This window comes from Somniosus microcephalus, chromosome 6 (assembly GCF_052327205.1).
Source record: "Somniosus microcephalus isolate GS21.2 chromosome 6, FLI_Smic_1.0, whole genome shotgun sequence".
NCBI classification, from domain to species: Eukaryota; Metazoa; Chordata; class Chondrichthyes; order Squaliformes; family Somniosidae; genus Somniosus; species Somniosus microcephalus.
In genome coordinates this window covers 40,981,632-41,005,958 of record NC_140992.1, presented here as the reverse complement: position 1 = coordinate 41,005,958, position 24,327 = coordinate 40,981,632, and the positions used below count along the sequence as shown (strand labels likewise).

Genomic DNA, 24,327 nt, shown 5'->3' with positions numbered 1-24,327 from the left:
CGAGGCATAGAATATAAGAGCAGGGAGGTTATGATGGAGCTGTACAAAACGCTGGTGAGGCCACAGCTGGAGCACTGTGTGCAGTTCTGGTCGCCTCACTATAGGAAGGATGTGATTGCTTTGGAGAGGGTGCAGAGAAGATTCACCAGGATGTTACCTGGGATGGAGCGCCTCAGCTATGAAGAAAGACTAAACAGGCTGGGATTGTTTTCCTTGGAGCAAAGAAGGCTGAGGGGGGACCTGATTGAGGTGTACAAAATGATGAGGGGCATAGATAGGGTAGATAAAGAGGAACTTTTCCCCTTAGTAGGGGGGTCAATAACAAGGGGGCATAGATTCAAGGTAAGGGGCAGGAGGTTTGGAGGGGATTTGAGGAGGAACTTTTTCACCCAGAGGGTGGTTGGAATCTGGAACTCACTGCCTGAAAGGGCGGTAGAGGCAGGAACCCTCATAACATTCAAGAAGCATTTGGATGAGCACTTGAAATGCCATTGCATACAAGGCTATGGACCAAATGCTGGAAAATGGGATTAGACTGGACAGGGATTGATGGTCGGTGCAGACACGATGGGCCGAAGGGCCTCTTTCTGTGCTGTATAACTCTATGACTAAGTATAGAAAGATGTCATGGTTGGACATTGCAATATTATATTTCTCAGATGTTAAGCAATAGGGCCTCTTCACCCACCTCAGGGACAACAGTACCAACAGCTACAGAGAGCAGCACTCACCCATTGACAACCCAAACCACAACAATCTCAACAACCGCTGTCAGTCCCACAACAGGAAGTAGTAAGGATCAGACTTTCTCTTTAACAGCGATTTTGTACTAATGGTGCTGAAAATAATGATACTGAAGTTACATTTCTGAGCAATATCAAAACCTGTAATTTTATATTGTTTATAATTAGAACTGTAGCTGCTACAATTTGCAACATTAATTCATAAAGAGTTCCTTGTTGAGCAATACAACTTTGTATTTCTCAGAATTTCACTGATATACAGTACCTTTTATAAGTAATATTGAGTGTCATGTCAAGCCCTTATGCTAATTTTCCTTTTCATTTACACAGATGCGTCAACTACTACAACAGGTACTGCAGAGACACCTTTTGTATCTGTAGAACTGACGTGTGCAACATCGAGCCCTACCTCTACTGAATGGGCAACAAGCACATCTACAGAGGGAACAATCTCACCAACACCACTCAGTTCCTCAACAACAAAAGGTAGTAATCATCAGATCTTACCTTTACCAGCTCTCTTGTACTGATGATGTTGAAAATAATGTAACTCATGCAGGATAGATGAGCAATTTCAAACCTGTCATCCTGGTGTGCCAAAACATGCTGAAGGGTAGGGTAATCAAAGCAATAGTCCCTGGAACCTCTTAAAGGTAAAAACAGTTCCTGGTGAAGAAGTTGTGGCAGGGTGTAAGTCACAATTTCCATCTTTGAGGGTCGGGAAATTGTGACAGGGCCGAGTCACGCCGTGGTTCTACTGCAGAAGCGCCCTGACTTAAATTCAGTTTCAGTTTTCAGGGCAGGCTGAAGGAGCCCCTGTCCACAGTGGCAGCAACAGGCAAATGGAAAAGATAGGATGGGGTGACATCACCTATCGTAAATTTCATGCATTCCAACTTCCTATGTGCTACTGAGAATGTGCTCCACTGCTGAAAATGTGACATTTTCCAGGACCTTTTTATCCTGACGGAAGTGCTTGGTTAAAGGGACACTGCTGAACTGAAACTGTTTATACGGACTTTTGGCCATATCTTGGAACTCACCACATGAATTGGGAAAAAAGTGCTCTCATAAGTTGAGGTAGCGTTCACTTACGAGAGCATTTTATTTCAAGAGAATTACTGAGCTAGGAACTGAAGGCTGCTCAATGGACTTACCAATAGGAATCCCACTTTACATGACCAAATACTGGGGGAGAAGGAACTGCAGGAGGCTGTAAAGGAAGCCAGATTAGTCAGGCAGCACCAGTGGAGAGCCAGGGCATCCCAGCACTACCTACTCAGCAGGATGTATAGACCCAGGTCCTCTGCCCAAGACATTTCTCAGGAGGCTTCAGTCATGAAGCTTTAGAAGAGCTCTGATTGCTGCTGCAGCCGTATCTGGAACCAAGATCCACAGCACGCACGACTCCCACTGTTGCAGAGAAACTTTTATGCCACAGGCTCATTCCAGAGAGCCATGAAGAACTTTTGTCAGATCAGCCAATTTGCTCTCTACTCCCCTCTATGGCAAATCGCCAATGCCCTTTTTGCCAAGGCAGTTCATTTTTTACAATTTGACAATGCTCCCAACACAGATGCTCTGAAGAACCATCAGATTTGTTAGAATTGCTAGATTCCCCAGGGTTATTGATTGCAATCGTGTGGCATTGTGCGCCCCAAATGCAACTGCCATATTTATATGGGCCCAGAAATTCGGGTCTCCACGAGTGAGTACGCACGGGGTACTCACCCGTAGGCCCAATGGAAGTGCCGGTTTCCTGCATGCACTGCGCATGCGCGGGAAACTGGCACTTCCGTTCCTCTGAACGAAGAGGTTCAGAGGTCGAACGCGTGCGCGGGAGAGGCTGCGCATGCGCATTGAACTTCATTTTTTTTTTACAGGTTTTCCCGGGAGTGTAAGTCTTCAGAAGTTAGAAATGTAAAAAGCAGGCGTAAGGCCTGCTTTTTACAAGGTAAATGGTGAATTAATTAAAATTAAAACATTTTTTCCACAGTTTTATTATTTTTAAATACTTTAAAGCAAGGTAAGTTTATTTTTAGCCCCGTTAGATAATAAAATTATTTTTTTCAAAAATGTAAATTATTGTTTAAAATAGTTATTTCATGTAATTTATAGTTTATTTAAAAAATGTGATGTTTTTTAAAAATTTATTTGAAGATTTAGTGCTATTTCGGGGCCGTAGTATTTATAAGTCTTGACAGCACTTCCTGTCAGACCTATGAATGGAGCATTCCCTGCCCATGGCCCACGTGATCCCAGGAGACGCATCGAACTAACTGCGCCCCTGGGATACTCAAGCACTGCGCGCCGGCAGCTGGACCAGGCCCTGGATCGGAATTCCACAGGGGCCCGGAGCTCAACGGCCGGCGCGCAAGGTAAGTGCAGGTCGGGGCTTACACCCGCGGGAAGCCCCCGACCCGAATTTCCGGGCCATGAACTGCAAAGGCTTCTATTTTCTAAATGTGCAGCTCATTTGTGACGACAGGCACAGCTTCTTGTACGTGAGTTCTCAACATCCTAGAGCTGCCATGATGCTTTTATACTTATCAGACCTGTGTCTTGGGTCTAATTCAACAGCAGGAGCAAGAGTTAGGATGGCTGCTGACTGACAAGGGATACTTTGTACCCTGGCTCATAACAACTCTTTGTAGGACCACTAGTGCAGTAGAGGAGCACAACAATGCTGCACACATAAAGGCAAGAATGAGAATTAAATAATCAACTGGGATGCTCAAAGGGAGTGTCTGGTGTCTGGATAAGTCCAGGGATGCCTTGCAGGATACTCCCAGCACTATCCTGTAAATTGTGGTAGCAAGTTGTGTGCGTCACAAGTTTGCAATTAGGAAAGGACTGTCCCAGAGGATGCCACAAAGCTGATGATGCTGATGCTGTAGAACCTGGCCTATGAAGTACAGGAAGCAGATGCAGTGGCAGCAGCTGCTAGACACCCAAGAGACAGGCTCATTCAGCTCACCTTCACAGATGAATAGAGCACTACTTTCTAAAAGTCTCAGCCCATCAGAGATCTGCCTCCTCTCATTAAACACTCCATAGTCTATGTAGAATCCTTGATCCTCATCGCTAGCCATCATATTCTAATCCTGAGCCCCAACATCAACATATTACCTGTTCCCCAATGTCATAACAGTAAATCAAACATCAAGCAACCCTTGCATCAAATATCACAATCATTTATTATAACTACTTACAAAGACATTAGTTGGTTCTGTTACTATGCACACCCGCTGTGATCACATGGGTTTTTCTCTGCCCTATTGTAACATTTCATCTACGTGCCACCTTATGACCTGGCTTCTAAGATGTAGATGGCTGCTGAAAAGTAGCATGAATCTCATGTGATGAAGGTAGCCCTTTTAAGGCCCCCAAGTCCTGGGATGGACACAGGACAGGTTGACTCTTTGTCACAGGCTCCTTGGCAGCCTAGTCCTGCAAAGATGTGTTCAGATGCATATTAAAAGAGCTGCAGCAAGGAGCTGATGGAGTGATGCTGCTATTAGGGGAAGTAGCCTCTGAGGCACGCACACAGGCTTCTCCACTGCTACAGGCAACAGGATTCTGGTTATCAATGTTCAGTGGGAGAATGGACCTCGTGGAATCAAATTGGTATTAAAAGTTTGTTTTCCATGTTAAGTTCTTATTAATAAGAATTAAAGGGAAATGTGAGCATTTGCTCAAGGTTTATGTCATTCTCACATTGCCTTAAATTCCCACAATTGAAGCTGGCATAAAAGCACAAAAGGAAGCCCGCAGAGTTCAAGAGGGAAGTAGAATAGTAGATAGCCTACAGAAATAGATAAGGAGGAGTTCTAAAATATGCACAGCAATATAGGCACAGCGACAAGTCTGTCGTTCGTGAACATGCTGGAGGAGGAGGAGCAAAAACAAAAGGAGAGGACTTGTTGTCATTTTTACAAGCACAGGGAGCAGATAATAATGATTTATTACTCCCAATGCAATGTGAGTAAAATATATGCTCAATCGCCTGCATCAGACAGAGGAACAGTTTTACCGAGGCAGCGCCTCATAAGAGAACAATCAATCACGTGTCTATTCCTGAAAGAAGACCTGCAGACAACAAGGAACATCTGGTTGACATTCTCAGTGGAAGTGAAAGTTACCACTGAACTAAACTTCTACAGCAACAACAGGAGACATCAGTTAAATCAACCAGAATACAATTCAGTGCTGCCCCACAGAGGCACCTGCACACACAAAGTTCTACACTAGTATTCAACAGTACCCGGGCAGGCAGACCCAATTTTCTGATTTGCAGGTACAGGGTGCATTTATTGCAATCATGTCACCGTGTGTGCCTGTAAGCAATGGTCTCTCTTTAATCAACAGGAAGGTTCATTGCTCCATTAAGGTCTAGATGGTATGTGGCAACCAGTAAAATATATGCAAGTTAATGCTCGTTTACCTGCGAATGTTCATGCCTACCAATTGTAATACAATTAACCATTCTCCAACCAGTTGGAGGTGAAAGCAGAATGCAAGCAGCTGTTGATACCTGTGCAGAACCCCCATATCCTTCAAAAAGGGCTTATAATGACACACATTTATGAAGCAGTCTATAGTCTATAGATAATAGTCTATAGTCTAAAGATATTAGTCTATAGACCCTTGAATCAATTAATCTAAAGAATGCAGTAATCCAAGGGTAACAAATACTGTAGAATGATCCAGAATGAGTTGAGTGAATAATTATAGGATGTAAAAGGTGCTATATAAATGCAAGTTCTTTCTTTCATTTCTTTCTGGACAAAAGTCAGAAGTTTGTAATTATACATTACTACCAAAGATCTTGCGATTTCTGTTATACAGGCTTTATCGCAATTTTAAGTTTAATATTTTGGAATTAGACAAAAAGTAATGATTGCAATATTTATACTGTTGAACATTTACCAATTTATAATCCATCCTTCGCCTGGATGTAGAATGCTAATTAGTGTGCATTTCAAATTATTGCTAGAAATGAATTGAGAAATTCCCCAGTCGTTGCCACTTTTCCAAAACTGGAATCTTTTTTGCACTCAGAACATATATAATTGGAGACATTATTTATCTATATGATTACAAACTGGTCATTGTTACAAATCATTTAAACATATTGGTGTGTTTCAAGTAAAGTTGATTGTTTTCAATCTTGTGAGCTGAAAATTTAATATTTTTCTAGTGCCAGTTCAATATATCCAAATTTAAATTAACAGTTTAATAGGAAATGGATTGCTGGACAAAATATCATTGGCTTTGGTCAGAATAAATCATATCAGTTGGATTTACAAAACTTTCTGTCACAACTGATTGAGGAATCATTTAACTTCAGATACTGATGAATGTGCGGCAAACACATTGGGTGCAATTTTCAACTATGGCGGGGGAGGAAAACTGGCAGTTTCGAGCAGTCGACCCACCTGAGATTCTTTTCCATTCAAGCCAATGGAAAGGAAAATGGGTGGGTGTATAACAGGCGGCCGATCTGCTATGGCATGTTTTTCGACCCTGTCAAAGTTCAAAGTTACCTCATCATCCTGTCAGTAAATCTGCAACAATACAATTGGAAGCTTTAACTGCAGGTGTCACAGTGGCTACAGGATCAAACTTACCAACACTTCCCTTTGTGATGGTAAAATGCTTTGTGCTTAGATTCTTTGACAATTTATCGAGTGCCATATTTGTATATCAAACAAAATGCAAAATCTAATATCTAGAATCATAGAATCATAGAAATTTATGGCACGAATCTGTGCTGTCCGAAAAAGAGCTATCTAGCCTAATCCCACTTTCCAGCTCTTGGTCCGTAGCCCTGTAGGTTACGGCACTTCAAGTGCATATCCAAGTACTTTTTAAATGCGATGAAGTTTTCTGCCTCTACCATCCTTTCACGCAGTGAGTTCCAGACCCCTCACCACCCTCTGGGTGAAAAAAATTCTCCTCAACTCCCCTCTAATCCTTCTACCAATTACTTTAAATCTATGCCCCCTGGTTATATACCTCTCTGCTAAGGGAAATAGGTCCTTCCTTTCTACTCTATCTAGGCCCCTCATAATTTTATACACCTCAATTAAGGCTCCCCTCAGCCTCCTCTAAGAAAACAACCCCAGCCTATCCAATCACTCCTCATTCCAACAAGCTGGGTGGGAATGTAAGTTGTGAGGAGGATACAAGGAGGCTTCAAGGGGATATAGACAGGCTAAGTGAGTGGGCAAGAACATGGCAAATGGAATATAATGTGGAGAAATGTGAAGTTATCCACTTTGGTAAGAAAAATAGAAGAGCAGAGTATTTTTTAAATGGTGAGAGATTGGGAAATGTTGGTGTTCAGAGGGACCTGGGTGTCCTTGTACACGAATCACTGAAAGTTAACATGCATATACACCAAGCAAATAGGAAAGCAAATGGTATGTTGGCCTTTATTACAAGAGGATTTGAGTATAAGAATAAAGATGTCTTACTGCAATTATATAGGACTCTGGTGAGACCACACCTGGAGTATTGTTTACAGTTTTGGTCTCCTTACTTAAGGAAGGATAGGATTGCCATAAAGGTTCACCAGACTGGTTCCTGAGATGGGGTGATTGTCCTATGAGGAGAGATTGAGTAGACTAGGCCTATATTCTCTAGAGTTTAGAAGAATGAGAGGTGATCTCATTGAAACAAACAAAATTCTTACAGGGCTTGACAGGGTAGATGCAGGGAGAATGTTTCCCTTGGCTGGGGAGTCTAGAACCAGGGGTCACAGTCTCAGAATAAGGGGTTGGCCATTTAGGACTGAGATGAGGAGAAATTTCTTCACTCAGAGGGTGGCGAATCTTTGGAATTCTCTACCCCCGAGGGCTGTGGAGACTCAGTCGTTGAGTATATTCAAGACAGAGATCGATAGATTTTTGAATATTAAGGCAATCAAGGGATATGGGGATAGTGCATGAAAGTGGAGATGAGGTAGAAGATCAGCCATGATCTTATTGAATGGCGGAGCAGGCTCGAAGGTCCAAATGGTCGACTCCTGCTTCTATTTCTTATGTTCTCATAGCTAAAATTCTCCAGTCCTGGCAACATCCTTGTAAATCTCCAGTGCCATCACATCTTTGCTATAATGTGGTGACCAGAACTGTACGCAGTACACTAGCTGTGGCCTAACTAATGTTTTATACAGTTCTAGCATAACCTCCCTGCTCTTATATTCTATGCCTCGGCTAATAAAGAAAAGTATCCCGTATGCCCTCTTAACCACTTTATCTACCTGTCCTGCTACCTTTTGGGATCTGTGGACATGCACTCCAAGATCCCTCTGTTCTTCTACAGTTCTCAGTATCCTACTATTTATTGTGTATTCACTTGCCCTGTTAGCCCTCCCAAATACATTACCTCACATTTCTCTGGATTGAATTCCATTTGCCACTTTTCTGCCCACCTGACCAATCCTGCAGTCTACAGTGTTCTTCCTCACTATCAACCACACGACCAATTTTCATATCATCTGCAAACTTCTTAATCATGCCCCCTACATTGAAGTCTAAATCGTTGATATATACCACAAAAAGCAACGGACCTAGTACTGAGCCCTGCGGAGCCCCACTGGAAACAGCCTTCCAGTCACAAAAACACCTGCCAACCATTACCCTTTGCTTCCTGCCACTGAGGCACCTTTGGATCCAAATTGCCACTTTTCTGATCCAAATTGCCACTTTTCTGACCAGTCTGCCATGTGGGACCTTGTCAAAAGCCTTGCTAAAATCCATGTAGACTACATCAAACATGCTACCCTCATCGACCCTCCTCATTACCACCCCAAAAAATTCAATCAAGTTTGTCAGACACGACCTTCCCTTAACAAAACCATGTTGACTGTCCTTGATTAATCCGTGCCTTTCTAAATGATGATTAAAACTGTCCCTCAGAATTTTTTCCAATAATTTCTCCACCACTGAAATTAGGCTGACTGGCCTGTAATTACTCGGTCTATCCCTTTCTCCCTTTTTAAACAACGGTATAACGTTAGCTGTCCTCCGGCACCATGCCTTGAAAAGAAAATAGTGAGCATTATAATAGTTCATTGCAGTAGTTCCAATGATAGAGGCCAATTAAGGTTTACAACATGCCCTGTAACTTCTGTAAAAAATTGTCTGAGGAGTGATTTAACTTGTGCCTCCAGATATCGCTGAAAGTGAAACCAACATATCGACCTGTTAACAAATCTGCAACAAAATAATTGGCGGCTACACATGCTTTTGCCAACCTGGCTATAACATGAAACTTCAGGAGGGCTGTAAAGTAGGCGATAGTGGATCAGTCGCCTGTTATACACCTGCTCGAACTTCCTTTCCAACCAAGTCAATGTAAAGGAAAATGAGGCTGGGTGCACAATGGATGGCTGATGCACTACCACTCATTTTATGTGTCTGCAGATCTTAAAATTTACCCACATTGTATACATAATTTCAGCAAGTTCTTTGATCGCAATTTTATATTTTGAAGAAAAACCCAGAAATTTGGGTCGGGGGCTTCCCGCGGGTGCAAGCCCCCGACCTGCACTTACCTAGCGCGCCGGCCATTGAGCTGTGGGCCCCCGTGGAATTCCGATCCTGGGCCTGCTCCAACTGCTGGTGTGCAGTGCTTACGTATCCCAGGGGCGCAGTTAGTTCGATGCATCCCCGGGATCATGTGGGCCATGGGGAGCCAATCGGAGCAGGGAAAAACCCATTCATAAGTCTTGACAGGAAGTGCTGTCAAGGCTTATAAATACTACGGCCCCAAAATAGCACTAAACCTTCAAATACATTTTTTTTTAAATCACATTTTTTAAATAAACTATAAATTGCATAAACTGCATAAACCATAATTTAAATTTTTGGAAAAAATAATTTTATATTCTAACAGGGCTAAAAATAAACTTACCTTGCTTTAAAGTATTTAAAAATAATAAACCTGTGGAAAAAATGTTTTAATTTTAATTAATTGACTACTTACCTTGTAAAAAGCAGCCTTATGCCTGCTTTTTATATTTCTAAATTCTGCAGGCTTACCCTCGCATGAAAACCTGTTAAAAAAAAAACTAAGTTTGATGCGCACGCGCTGCCTCCCCGGCACATGCGTTCGACCTCTGAACCCCTGCTTTCAGAGGAACGGAAGTGCCGGTTTCCCGCGCATGCACAGTGCATGCAGGAAACCGGCACTTCCACTGGGCCTACGGGTGAGTACCCCGTGCGTACTCACCCGTGGAGACCTGAATTTCTGGGCCATTACTATTGAATGTAGATAGCAATCTGGCAAATTATCGTGCTTCAGGATCTGTTGAAAACATATCATTTAATTTGACACAATATGCCGAAGGAATGATGTAACTTACTAAAGAGTTGAACTTTTTTCTCCAGATATCGATGAATGCGCAGCCAACACATCAACCTGTCAACAAATCTGCAACAGTACAATTGGAAACTACCCCTGCAGTTGCCGTCCTGGCTTCAGCATCAACAGGAACAACACTTCTCTTTGTGATGGTAGGAAACCTTCAAACAAAGAGGCCGGAATTTTCCCAGTTCCAAGCATGCGGGTTTGGGGGTGGGTCAGCAGTAAAAATTGTCGAAATTGCCAGCGCGTCGGGAACCCGCCGTCATCCCGCCGACTTCTGCATTTAACTCGGGCGCGTTTCCCAGCGCACCACGGACCCGCCCTGCAGAGGGGGGTGACCTCATTGAAGTACTTAAATGATTGTTGAGAGACACTTTACAGGCTTTTTAACAGCAGCTTTTGGCTTTAACTTCTTGAGCACGGGATTCACGCACCATAGGAACCTCGCCTGTGAAGGGGAGGCTGAAGCTCACTGGACATTGTGCGAGTCCATTAATTGACAGCTGCGAAAAACACATAAGTGCTTCCACATTACACCTGCTTACTTGGCTACTGGAAAGGCTCTTGCTGACTCCATTTTGTGCACAGATTTAGCTGTCAGCAGTTTGCCGGTCATTTCTACAACCTCGGAAGCAGCTCTCGCCACATTCACTAGTCACTATAACAACATTGAGGGATTGGGCCTCTGATCTCCACTTTACCTGCCATCTATTACATCAGCATGGGTGCCGCTTATGCTGTCTCACCTTGGACTTCAGAATCGGACCAAGATAAGCCCCATCACCAGCAGCAGCAGCAGCCACAATAGCAGCCTTCTCCTCAACGACCTGATGCTCCACAAGAGATAAGGGGTCAACACAGGGCTGCATGGCGCTGGAGGCGATACCCCCAACACAGGGTATACAGACAGAGGATGAGTTTCCTGGATATGACTGAGCAGCAGTGCTTCAGGAGGCTCAGGCTATCACGTCAGGTCATTACAGACTTTTGTAGCTTGCTGGAACAAGACCTGCTGCCCAGAGGACTTGGTGGACATGCTGTCAAAGTTACCACCACCCTCAGCTTCTTCGCCTCAGGCTCATTCCAGGGATCTGCAGCAGACATTTGCAGGATCTCACAGTCGGCTGCCCACAGATGCATCACCCAAGTGTCCGATGCCATGTTTGACAAGGCAGCCAATTATGTAAACTTTGCCACTGATGAAGCCAGTGTTACTGAGCGGGCACTTGGCTATGTGGCTCTGGCTGGCTTCCCACAGATGCAGGGCGTCATCGATTGCACACATGTGGCCATCAAGGAATCCCTTCATCACCCAGGAGTGTTTGTGAACTGCAAGGGCTTCCACTCCCTCAATGTGCAGTTCGTCTGCAACAATAAAAAGATCATCATGCATGTGTGCACCAGATTTCCTGGCAGCTGTCATGACTCTTTCGTGCTGAGCCAGTCCACCCTCCCTCAGCTCTTTGCATCTCCGAACAGACTTACCGGCTGGCTGCTTGGAGACAGGAGTTATCCACTAAAGATGTGGCTCATGACACCCTTGAGGAGGCCAAGTACTGAGGCCCAGGAGCATTATAATGAGAGCCACATGTCCACCACATGTATCATAGAGCAAACAATAGGCATGCTGAAGAGGCGCTTCAGATGCCTTGATAGAACTGGAGGAGCCCTTCAGTACGCACCAGTCAGAGCCTCCAGAATCATAGTCATTTGCTGCGAGCTGCACAACATAGCACAGCAGCGAGGATTGGACCTACAAGAGGAGCAAGGCGCAGAGCGCACAGCCTCTTCAGAGAAGGAGGAGGAGAAGGAGGAACAGGTGGAAGACGAGGAGGAGGAGGAACCTGAGGTAGAGATGGCACCAGCAGCAGCGCACATTGCGGCCTGGGAGGCCTGGGATGTCCTCATAATGGCCAGATTTACTTGCCCCAATGCACCCATATGGCTGCCACATGCTATACTAAGTCCCCCCACCCCCAACCTCACAACAACACCACAAAGCAGCCCTACAATGACCAAGCCATTCCTCTCACCCAAACCCCCATTGCTCAAGGTTAAGTAATGTCTCACCATTCACTCCAAGTGACAAGGCCACTTCCCAGGTAGCAGGCAAAAATGGACTATACGGGAAATAAATTTATCTGTGTCGTAAATATAACTGAAACTTATTACTAACATTTGTACATGCACCCATGTGCATACTCTTGTGCATCTAGGATTGTGTCTTTTTTCTTTTCCGAGTACTTCTACGAGCTGTAACTCCTATGGCTTCAGCAGTGGTAGAGGCAGGCTGTTCACTTTCCTGCTGCGACTGCTTTGACACTTTTGGTTCTGGGTTTTGGAACCTGTGAGGGGCCTGCCAAAGACAGCTCCTCCTGCGACTGTGCAGGGGCAGACTCGGCCATCGGGATCCGAGGAAGCATGTGGGACCCTGATTGAGGGGGAGGCAACAGGGGAGAAGTGTGAGCACTTTGAGAAGAGCCCCCACTTCCATGTCCCCTCTCACCATCAACACTCTCATGGGCCACCCGTACTTCCCTGCTAGCAAGGAGCTGGAGAGCACCTTGCTGCACATCAGTAGGATGATGAACGCCCAAGTCTACGTTTATACCCCTGCTCGAGATGAGGTCAATGAGTGTCTGCAATCTGTTGTCCACAGCAAGCATGTTCTTGTTTGACTGACGCATTTGTTGCTCCATGCAGGTGGCCATATCTTCCATGGAACAGCACATCGTCGCCATCACCTGTGACATGGTGGTGCTCATGTTGGAGATGGACTCCTCCATTCTCTGCACATTTGCAGACATCATGGCTGCAAAAGCTGCCAGAATCTCATGCAATTGTTGCTGCCCCTCCAAGATCACCCTCTTTCTCGCTGGCCCCCGAGGTTCAGCATCTGCATGCAGCTCAGCAGAGCTTGGAGTGTCCTGTGCCCTCCAGTGAGGAGTCTCCACTGCTGTCCCTGTCACCATCTGCTCTTGCTCACTTGTGATATGAGAGACACCAGGTGACAACACTACTCTATCTTTCACAGGACCCACCGAGGTGTGCATATCTGCGCTGGTGCTGGGTGCGCTTGAGTCTGCTGATGGTGCACCCTCAGAGGCTGGAGGTTCCTCTGAGGAGTCATCTTCCTCCTCCGGCTGGACAGTGTGGTCGGGGAGGCAGGGGGCACTTGATGCATCTGTGGGAGAGTAAAGAGATGAATTAGAAGTGTTATAATTTCACTGGCTGTTGACGTCAGTCACCATATGAGTGCCTGCTGTATGCCATGTGGCTGTATGAGATGTATTCTGTCACCAGGTTGCTGGGATGTCCCCCTCTCTCTGTCTCCCACCACTAGCAGCTCTACAACTCCAGAGACTCCAGGGCTGCCACCTCTGCTGGAGTCAATTGACTGAAGACTGGAGGGCTACCTCCGGTTCTCTGCCTCTCTCTATTGTTGTGGACTCTCTTCTGCAAGGAGGGAAAGAAGTGATGGAATGAGTGTAAGGAATGGATGGGCTACATCTGTAGAGGGTGACTATGAGGGAGTGGCGTTACACTGCCAAATGGCCTCTTTCTGTGGTGTTACTTGCTATAATTGCATTTGGATGAGGGTGAGTGTCAGTGGTGGTTAGCCAGATGGAGATGTGAGTATGTACATAGAGAGAGAGGGATGGGTGGTGTAAGAGCCATAAAAGCTTAAGAAAATACTTTAAAATAGTGGCTAAATGGCATAATACAGTTAATTTACCTGAACGACTTATTGTATTAAGAAACCCCCTATTTTCTTGCTCCAGTAGTATAGTCCGACACCCCCTTCATTCTTGCCACAATGGAACAGTCCCTAAGCCACACATGGGTGCAGCCATCTTACAGTTTTAAACTGCACGTGGTGAAAGAGGCAGAAGCTGTGAGGTTTGGAGCAGTACAGTTTTTGACCGTGTTCGTTTATACGTGTTTGCTTTGTAATTCTGTTTGTTAAGTGTTATAGTAAACAGTTTAAAAGACAAAGCTACGTTTGGGAACGTTTTATTTCGACACGCGTCTACTCGTTGTTAAAAGCCCCACAGCCCAGTGGCCTGCCTGTTTGGAAACTAAGAAGCGCCACTACATTAGTCAAAAACTAGCTCCCTAAGAAGGAAGGGACGGAATCGTCGGCGAACGTATACATGAATGGTCACGGAGCCAGACGACAATTTAAGAAAGCGAAGGTACAGTGACTGTTACTTGCTTTGTTCATTCTGTTCAGAAGCTAAATAAGAGCTGCGGGTAAAATGGCCGAGGCCTTACGGAGCCAGGAGCTTCCCCCAGCCAGAAGGATTGCTGGCCAAAAGAGGGAAATAAAGCTCACCCCAAAGGCAAGGGAAGAGAAGTTACATAGAAGCATAGGTGCAAGGAAGGCTAAATTAGTTCAGATAACTGGAAAAATGAAGATAATTGATCGTCTCATGGAAGATAATGCTAATATTAAGAAAGCTGAAGACATGATGTATTACGATTTCTCCAAGCTGCATGAAGAATTTAATATACTCAATGAAGATGTATTAGCACTTCTGTCTGAAGAAGAGGGAAACACTGATCAGCACGACTGGTTTGACCTTAAATCAACCAGCATTAAGGACTATATCAAGGCCACGGAGCAGTGGATGTTAAAAATTCGTCAAGATGCTGATACAGCAGAGAAAGATAAGGTTGACGATGAAGTCGGACCAGACGATAGCATTTCAGAGACTTCCGCCAGACCGAGCGAAAATCGAAAAGAAGGTAGCTCTGTTTCTGGACGCAGGTCAGTCGCTTCTACCACAAGCTCGGCGCGACGCATGAGAGCGGAGGCTGAACGGGCGGCGTTGATGGCGCGCGCAGCATCTTTAGATGAGAAGCAAGCTCTTGAACGGGAAGAGGCCCAACTGCAGGTCCAAGAGGCCCAACTGCAGGCCCAACTGCAGGCCCAACAGGCCCAACTGCAGGCTCAACTGCAGGCTCAACAGGCCCAACTGCAGGCCCAGCGGGCCCAGGTGCAGGCAAAGAAAGAACGGCTGGAGATGAAAACAGCTATCGAGGTCTCAGATGCCAGGTTGAGTGCGTACGAAGATTATGAAGGCTCACGGGACGGCGGGAGCCACTGCCAGTCAACGTTGCCACATAGAGTTGGATCCAGGGCACCTTCAAGAGTTACAACAGAGCCCGAAAGCAATTCCCCGGCATTACAGCGTGGAAGAGCGGCCTCTCCACTAACAGGAGCACGTGATGCTACCCCAGACATCAGATGGTCTAGACTAGACCCTGCTGATGACCACCAGAGGCCTGAAGACACAGGGAGAAGCCTATACCGAGTGATGCAACGTCAGAACGAAATTACAGAGATGCTTGTAAAACAACAGAATCTGTTTCGACTCCCTCAAAGAGACATACCAGTGTTCCAAGGTGACCCACTCAAGTATAAGCCCTTCATCAGATCCTTTGAACAAGCCATTGACTCCAAGACAGAGAGCAGCAGTGATAAGTTGTACTACCTGGGACAGTACACCAGTGGTAAACCACAAGACCTGGTCAGAAGCTGTGAACACATGAGACCGGACCGGGGATACATAGAAGCCAGGAAGTTGCTGCAGGAGCACTATGGTAACGAGCTGAAGATAGCCACTGCATATATCGAAAAGGCTACCAAGTGGCCACAGATCAGATCGGAAGACGGAGAGGCATTGAACGCATATGTTCTCTTCCTCATAGGATGTCGCAACACCATGGAGGATGTTGAATTCATGGAAGAGATGGACAATCCTACGACTATGAGAATCGTCATCTCTAAGCTTCCTTACAGGATGAGAGAACAATGGAGAAGAACAGCCTTTGAGATAATGGAGAGACGGAAAAGTAGAGCCAGGTTTGCAGACTTAGTGAATTTCATAGACAAACAGGCTAATATTGCTAGGGACCCATTGTTTGGAAACATCCAGGATGTCAGCCCGACCACCGATGGAAGAGTGAAAGCCAAGCCTGCTGAATCAAAGACTCTCAGGAAAGGTGGTTCCAGGGGAAGCAGCTTTGCAACTATCGTCACTCAGGCCGAGGAAGAAAGGCCCCAGAACTCATCTCCCAAAAAGAGCAGCACAGTGACGCCTGCTAATGCCTTTCAGAAGCCATGCTTATTCTGCCAGAAGAATCATACATTGGATTTCTGCAGCGACATCAAAGCACAGCCACATAAGGACAGAATCGAATTCCTGAAGTACAACGGCCTATGTTTTGGATGTCTCTCTCAGGGGCACCTGAGTAGAAACTGTAAGCAAAGAACAACATGCAGAGAGTGCACTCGGAAACATCCCAGTCTGCTGCATATCCATAAAGAAGAACAAGCCTCTAAGAAGAGTGAAGAAAACAATACTGACGAGAAGGTTGTTTCAAGTGCTCTGGTGTCGCTAGAACCAGAGACTTGTGGACTCACTGGGGCCGGTGACAGTGACTGTATTCTTGCCATCGTACCAGTAAGGATCAAGTCTAAGAGGAGTGAGAAGGTTGTGGAGACTTACGCCTTCATGGATCCAGGTAGTTCAGCAACGTTCTGCACAGAATCACTCATGCGACAGCTGAACGTTAGAGGCAGAAGAACAGAAATCCTATTACGCACCATGGGTCATGAGAAGTCAATGCAAAGTTATATCCTGTCAGACCTAGAAGTGTGTGGACTTGAAGAGAAGGACTTCATAGACCTGCCTAATGTTTTCACACAGAGGGAGATTCCTGTTAGAATAGGGAACCTAGCCCTGCAGAAGGATGTGGATAGATGGCCCTACCTAGAAAAGGTGCGTCTCCCATACATTGAAGCAGAAATTGGCCTATTAATTGGAACCAATGCCTACAAAACTATGGAGCCATGGCAGGTGATAAACAGCAAGGATGACGGACCCTACGCCGTCAGGACAGCCCTTGGATGGGTAATCAATGGACCGGTAAGGAGAGATGATGGCCACAAGTCGAACAAGGAGGAACGACAAAACGTCACAGTTAATCGCATCTCTATCGCAAGCATTGAAGAGCTGTTGATACAGCAGTTCAACGCAGACTTCTCAGAACGCAGCTGTGAGGAAAAGACAGAGATGTCACAAGAAGACCATCAGTTCATGGGTTTGATGACAAGATCTACACAGTTCATTGATGGCCACTATCACATTGGTTTGCCACTGAGAAGACAGACCGCGAAGATGCCGAACAATCGCTGCATAGCAGAGCAACGCGCCATCAATCTAAAGAGAAAGCTGAACAAGAACCCCGACTTTCACGAAGACTACAAAGACTTCATGAGAAACATCATAGCGAAAGGCTATGCTGTAAAAGTGCCCGAAGAACAGTTGAACAGAGACGATGGAAGGGTCTGGTACATTCCTCATCACGGGGTGTATCACCCAAAGAAGAAAAAGATCCGTGTAGTGTTTGACTGCGCCGCCTCATTCAGAGGAACTTCATTGAATGACCAGCTGCTTCAAGGTCCTGATCTTACTAATACCCTCATTGGCGTCTTGACTAGGTTTAGACAAGAGCTCGTTGCCATGATGGCAGACATAGAATCAATGTTCTACCAAGTCAGAATCCCTGACGAAGATGCTGATCTTCTGCGTTTCCTTTGGCGGCCAGATGGCGATGTTAGTGAAGCGATGGTGGAATGTAGAATGGCCGTACACCTGTTTGGAGCCACATCATCTCCCAGCTGTGCAAGCTACGCTCTCAGAAAAACTGCAGAAGATGGCAAGGGCAAAGCACCATCCGAGGCTGTGGAGACAATCTTCAGAAACTTTTATGTCGATGACTGTCTGAAGTCCGTGTCAACAGAAGACGATGCCATCGCACTGTCAAGAGACCTTAGAACTCTGTGTTCGAATGGAGGATTCCATCTGACTAAGTGGATAAGCAACAGCAGAGCAGTTCTAGCTTCTATCCCAGAAAAGGAAAGAGCCACTGAAGTCAAAGATCTGGACCTGAGCCACGATGTCCTTCCTATCGAGAGAGCTCTTGGTGTACAATGGTGCATCGAGTCAGACACGTTCAACTTCAGGATAATGGTGAACGAAAGACCATCCACAAGACGAGGGATTCTCTCCGTGGTCAGTTCCATCTACGACCCTCTCGGATTCCTGGCACCACTCATTCTGCCGGTGAAGCTGATGCTACGAGAGCTGTGTAGAGACAAGAGAGGATGGGATGAAGATATCCCAGAAGGTCAAGCTCAGAGATGGCACAGATGGCTGACAGATTTGCAACAACTTTCTAGCTTCAACGTCAGTAGATGCATCAAGCCCGCGAGTTTTGGAGTTACAAAGACGGCTCAACTACATCATTTCTCGGACGCCAGTGAGGACGGCTATGGCACGGCTACCTACCTCTTGCTGACAAATCAACAGGGCCAGAAACATTGTGCCTTCCTCATAGGAAAATCCAGGGTGGCTCCGCTGAAGCAGGTCACCATCCCGAGACTGGAATTGACGGCAGCGGTTGTTGCAGTTAAAGTTGACCAGGTGATGCGTAAAGAGTTACAGCTCCCATTAGAAGAATCTGTCTTCTGGACGGATAGCACGACGGTGCTGAAGTATATAGAGAATGAGAAGATACGCTTCAAGACCTTCGTAGCAAACAGAATCTCATCCATTAGAGAAGCTACACAACCATCTCAATGGAGGTACGTAAACACCTCATTAAACCCAGCAGATCAAGCCTCACGGGGATTGAAGGCTGAAAACTTCATGAGGTGTGAAACTTGGATACAAGGCCCAAGTTATCTGCTGGAAACAGAGAGATCATGGCCAGAAAGACCAGATATGCCAAGTCAGATTACTGAAGACGACGTCGAAGTCAAGAGATCAGTCACAGTAAATTTCATAACTACGAAAGAGAACTTTGACACAGTGAACAAGCTTGTTAACCATTTCTCAGGATGGCACCAGTTGAGGAAAGCAGTTGCATGGTTTCTAAGGTTGAAAGAGTTGCTGCTACACCTGAGCGGTAAGAGAAAAGACTACCGAGCCACTATCAGTCAGTCTGAAAGTAACCCTGATAAGCAGAGAATGCTTCTACAGCAGTATATGCATCAGCACAAGACCACATTGAGCAAGAATTCATTGACCGTGGAGGATTTGGCCAAGGCTGAGAAGGAGATAGTTTGCTTCAGTCAAAGACAAAGATACCCAGAAGAAACCGAAGCTCTACAGCAAAATACTCCAATCAAGAAAGGTAGTCATATCTACAAGCTGGACCCTACACTGCAAGATGGAGTACTGAGGGTGGGAGGGAGACTAAACAAATCTGCTATGCCAGAGGAGGCCAAGCATCCTGCTATCCTTTCTAAGGACCTCCGGGTTGCTACTCTCATTCTTCAGCATATACACCAGAGTATTGGACACAGTGGGAGGAATCACGTGCTTGCGAAGCTAAGACAAAGATACTGGATTCCAGGAGCTAATTCTGTAATAAGAAAAATACTCTCTGAATGTATCGTTTGCAGACGGCTACACGCTAGAGCTGGGGAGCAGAAAATGGCAGACCTGCCTGAAGACCGTTTGTTACCAGACAAGCCCCCATTTACAAACGTAGGGGTGGACTATTTCGGGCCTTTCGAGGTAAAGCGAGGACGGAGCCTTGTCAAGAGATATGGTGTGCTTTTCACTTGTTTGACCATCAGAGCAGTTCATATTGAGGTGGCACACACGCTTGACACTGATTCCTGTATTAACGCCTTGTGGCGCTTTGTCTGTAGAAGAGGACAGGCGTCCATTATGCGTTCTGATAATGGCACTAATTTCGTCGGAAGTGGAGGCAAGTTCAGTATATGTCAGACCTCTTCTGGACCAGATGGACAAGAGAATACTTACCTCTGCTACAGGAGCGTCAAAAATGGTCCAAAATAAAGAGGAACTTCATCGTCGGAGACATTGTCTTAATTGTGGATGATTCAGCCCCTAGAAATTCTTGGTTGATGGGAAAAATAATTAAGACCATGCCAGACTCCAGAGGCGTCGTTCGTCGCGTCTGTTTGCAAACCAAGACCAGTACCCTGGAGAGACCGATCACAAAGCTCTGCCTGCTACAAGAAGCAGCGTGAAAAGCTCCTGAACGAAAGAAAAAAGTGGACACTTGTATTGTAAATATGTTGAACTCATTAGTTTATGACTCTTAATGTTTGAGTAATTGATATGCTTCATGTGCCTAGTCAATTAGGGGCCGGAATGTAAGAGCCATAAAAGCTTAAGAAAATACTTTAAAATAGTGGCTAAATGGCATAATACAGTTAATTTACCTGAACGACTTATTGTATTAAGAAACCCCCTATTTTCTTGCTCCAGTAGTATAGTCCGACACCCCCTTCATTCTTGCCACAATGGAACAGTCCCTAAGCCGCACATGGGTGCAGCCATCTTACAGTTTTAAACTGCACGTGGTGAAAGAGGCAGAAGCTGTGAGGTTTGGAGCAGTACAGTTTTTGACCGTGTTCGTTTATACGTGTTTGCTTTGTAATTCTGTTTGTTAAGTGTTATAGTAAACAGTTTAAAAGACAAAGCTACGTTTGGGAACGTTTTATTTCGACACGCGTCTACTCGTTGTTAAAAGCCCCACAGCCCAGTGGCCTGCCTGTTTGGAAACTAAGAAGCGCCACTACAGGTGGACTTGCATGGTAGGTTGGTGTGAGGAATGATGTGCATGAGTAGGCTTGGGAAGCCAGAGTGATGGGGTAGTGGTGACAGGTACATCAGGATGCAGGTGAGTGTGGCATTGCACTCACCTTTCCTGACCTCATGAGATCATTGAATCTTTTCTGGCAGTGGATCCACATCCTCCTGACCACATCCCTGCTACTGACCTCATCTGCGTTCTCCAGTCATGCTCTTTTTGTGTCTTTGGGTGGTCGTTTGCGTCGATCGCCAGGGAAGAGGACCTCCCTGCGTGCTCTTACTGCCTGCACCAGAACATCGAGGGAGACATCATTGAATCTTGGCACGACTCTCTGCCTTGTCTGCATGACCCACAGTTTTATCACTTTATTGAGACCTCTGGAAACCAACTTATGCACTCCTACATCAATTTTCAACTGAGATGTGTGCAAGGCTGCTTTAAATATCCACGCTGGAAACGAGTCATCGATGATGTCCTCAGGCCCGCTCCATTTAATTGGGCTGGGAAACACGTGGCAGTTTTAATTGGGGCCATTAAGTAAAACTTGCACTGCAGGACAGGCTGTTCATACCTTCGGGTTCTCGACCTGCTACGAGGCCCACACGCACGCAACCCGACTACAAGGTAAAGATTCTGGCCACAGATTCTCTGCCATTTATGATTTTGAAATTATACCTGAACTAACAGTTCTCATTGCTCCGCACAATTGAGGAGGCTTCAAGCAAAGTCTTTTATTTTCCATATTAATGAAACAATCAGAGACTCACTACAATTTTCAACATCCCTATGCAATTGGGATATTTTGATTGCAGAATATGGCCAAACTATCATGGTAAATCAATGTTACTCAGAAATTTCAAGTACTTTTCACAGTTGCTAATCAATGGGCTGTGTTTGCAGTTCTGGACTCGCTAATTAACTCAATGTTCCTGTCGTTATTAATCAATGGGGGCGGGAACATTATAGTTTGGTGAGGGCAGGTGACGAAAGTCACGCCTAATAATATCCATACATTTAGTAAGGTTTTATAATGCTGAATTTATATTTTAAAGAGAAACAACACTAATGATATTGCTGCTAAATGTAAAGAGGAATCTGACATTATAAATTGCATCATGATGTGTTGAAAACATGTGATTTAGGATGACAATGTACGGTCAAAGGTCAATCAAACTGAACGAGGAGTAATTGGACTTTTTTCTCCAGATATCGATGAATGCGCAAACAACACATCAACCTGTCAACAAATCTGCAACAATACAATTGGAGGCTTTCACTGCAGCTGTCATAATTTCTTCAGCATCAGCAAAGACAATTCATCTTGTGATGGTACTGTTTATTTGCACATTACTTATTAACTGTAACGTTTAATTTGTTGCACAATGCAGCTGTGTGAATAATGTTCTATTTAACATTAATTGAACGGCATTGATATTGCAATACAAAATTTCTGAAGTGACTTTAATGCAGTTATTTGAGTTTCCTTTCTCTTTTATTTGAGGCATTGTTCAGTTTAAAGTAAATGATTTAATGTCTGCTAAAAGAGTGTATATTGCAGTTTCAGATGAGTACATTAGCAGTCACATGTTGGTCCCCTACAGTGTAATTTCAGTGCACAACTGACTACTGAATCTGCCCACTTTGTCAGTTTACCAGATTGGATTTCTTTTTGCAATAAAATCCCTTGTTGCAGTTGCAGACACTGAGAACAATGTATTACAAACATAATTTGTACACTTTCATTTGAAAGCATACATTTTGGGGTAAATTTTATGAGTGCATATGGCATTGCAGGATCTTGGCTGTAGCCAGCGCATTTTGGAAAATCGCAGCCACTGTGCCCCCTCCCCCAACCCCCCCTCTCCCCAATGTCCAATATGCAAGGCCCTGCTAGCATGGACTAAAGAATATAATGTAGATAGGACACACTGTAGCCATGGAACGCCGGTGATGGAGTGGGCAGATGTTCAGGCCACTGGATGAGGAGCTGACCAGGCGAACTTCTTTGTCTGGGATGGTGTCGGGCTTCTTGAGTGTTGTTGCTGCTGCACCCATCCAGGTAAATGGAGAGCATTTTATTACACACCTGACATGTGCATTGAAGGTGTGATTAGAAACTTTGAGAAGTCAGGAGGTGAGCTACGTGATACAGAATACCCAGCATCTAACCTGCTATATTAGCCACATCATTTATGAGGCTGGTCCAGTTGAGTTTCCAATCAATGGTGATTGGCCTCCAACAACCACAATTATCTTCCTTTGTGCCAGGTATGACTTTAGCCATTGAAGAGTTTTCCCCAGTTTCCCATTGATTTCAATTTTACTAGGGCTCCTTGGTGCTACACTCAGTCGAATACTGCCTTGGTGTCAAGGACAGTCACTCTCACATTACATCTGTAATTCAAGTCTCGTGTCCATGTTTGGACCAAGGCTGTATTGAGGTCTGGTGCCAGGTGGTTCTGGCAGATCCCAAACTGAGCATTGGTGAGCAGGTTATTGTGAGTAAGTACCACTTGAAAGCACCACTGATGACTCCTTCCATCACTTTGCTGATGATTGGGAGTAGGCTGATAGGGTGGTATTGGTCGGGTTGGATTTGTCCTGATTTTTGTAGACAGGACGTACCTGGGCAATTTTCCACTTTGGCGGGTAGATGCCAACTGCACTGGAACAGCTTGGCTAGAGGTGTGGCTAGTTCTGGAGCGCAAGTCTTCAGCACTACAGCTGGGATGTTGTTGGGCCTGTAGCCTTTGCTGTGTCCAGTGCACTCAGCCATTTCTTCATGGCATGTGGATTGAAGCAAATTGGCTGAAGACTGCCTGAAGATGGTGGAGACCTCGGGAGAAAGCCGAGAAGGATCATCCACTCGGTACTTCAGGCTGAAGATGGTTGCAAATGCTTCAGCCCTGTCTTTTGCATTCATGTGCTGGGCTCCATCATCGAGGATGGGAATGTTCATGGAGTCTCCTCCTCCCGTTAGTTGCTTAATTGTCCACCACCATGCATGGACAATTAAGCAACTAACGGGAGGATTGCAGAGCTTTGATTTGATCCATTTGATCTCATCCTTGTTTTCAACTCCCTCCATGGCCTCGCCCCTCCCTATCTCTGTAATCTCCTCCAGCCCTACAATCCTCCAAGATATCTTTGCTCCTCCAATTCTGGCTTCTTGAGTATCCCCGATTTTAATCGGTCCACTATTGGCAGCCGTGCCTTCAGCTGCCAAGGCCCTAAGCTCTGGAATTCCCTCCCTAAACCTCTCCCCTTCTATCTTCCCCATTTAACTCTTTCTTTCCCTGATTTCTCTCATTTCTCTTAATTTTTCCATTGCTTTTTCTCGCTCTTCATTCATGAGTTCACCTGTTTTCTTCCCTTGGCAGTCTGGACTCTATGGCCTAGAAATTCGGTTGGCTTTGCGCCCAGTTTTCGCCCAAAGTGGGCTTTTGCGCCAATAGAGGAGTTCGCGCTGATATTCAGCGCTGCGGTAATGGCGGCGGTAGCCGGTAGTGCTGCGCCGGCACCGATGACGTCATCGGTGTGTGCAGTGCCCCGGTTCCGCCCCGAT

General features: G+C 45.4%; 1 long non-coding RNA gene across 1 annotated transcript in view; it reads left to right on the top strand.

The window, feature by feature from the left end:
- The first annotated feature begins 1,079 nt into the window (after positions 1–1,079).
- Positions 1,080–24,327, top strand: part of LOC147115640 (uncharacterized) — a 44,624-nt gene continuing 21,376 nt past the window's right edge. Inside the window, exons 1-3 of the long non-coding RNA XR_015078582.1 lie at positions 1,080–1,229; positions 10,142–10,267; positions 21,969–22,091. This is a non-coding gene — a long non-coding RNA (uncharacterized LOC147115640). The remainder of the gene's footprint in view (positions 1,230–10,141; positions 10,268–21,968; positions 22,092–24,327) is intronic.